Raw genomic sequence first — 716 nt, forward strand, 5'->3', positions numbered from 1 at the left:
TTCTTTTGCTAAACGATAAATTTGCCTTTTACTTTGAGCTATTTTCCCTTTCCGTACTCTTGGCATTCTGATTTATTACACAAGAAAATATGATAAAATATAATTTTAATTATTACCTTATTTTGAGAACAGCGCAGAATTAAAAACTCGCTTAGCACAAACAATAAATTTTAAACCTGTATAAAAAGAGGTTAGGTTAATAAAAATTAAAACAAATGTAAAATACATATATATATATATATATATAACTATAATATGCGTATATATATTTTATACTTACTATATACTTAATATTAATCAGACAATTATTGGCTCGGAAGCTAATCGCCGAATCTCTTCTTTCTGTGTCCGTACTATCTTTTTGTTTAGCACTTTTATAGCCACGGGCGCAATATATTTGCCATAATTAATGCTCACGAAGACAATAACTATTGTAAGATGGTCGAGTTTCAAGTTTAAGGACAACCTTTATTAAGCGCCGATGCCTCGATCCCCGCCTGCTGCATACGATATGCTTTGCCTGTCTACAAATGGCATGTTAAATCGATACTCGCATCTCTCGATCATTCTCGAAAGTCTAGAAGTTTATTGTTAACTCATCTTTTCCGCAATGCCGATTGGTCTCTTCTCTTGGTGCGCTAACTTCGTGAGCGGCTGTCATTGGCTGCGTTCAGCCGATACTCCGCTAGCCTAGCAATCGTGAGCAGTCGCTCGTT

The sequence above is a fragment of the Temnothorax curvispinosus genome, unplaced genomic scaffold (assembly GCF_003070985.1).
Source record: "Temnothorax curvispinosus isolate PA1 unplaced genomic scaffold, ASM307098v1 QBEX01006973.1, whole genome shotgun sequence".
In the NCBI taxonomy this organism is placed as follows: domain Eukaryota; kingdom Metazoa; phylum Arthropoda; class Insecta; order Hymenoptera; family Formicidae; genus Temnothorax; species Temnothorax curvispinosus.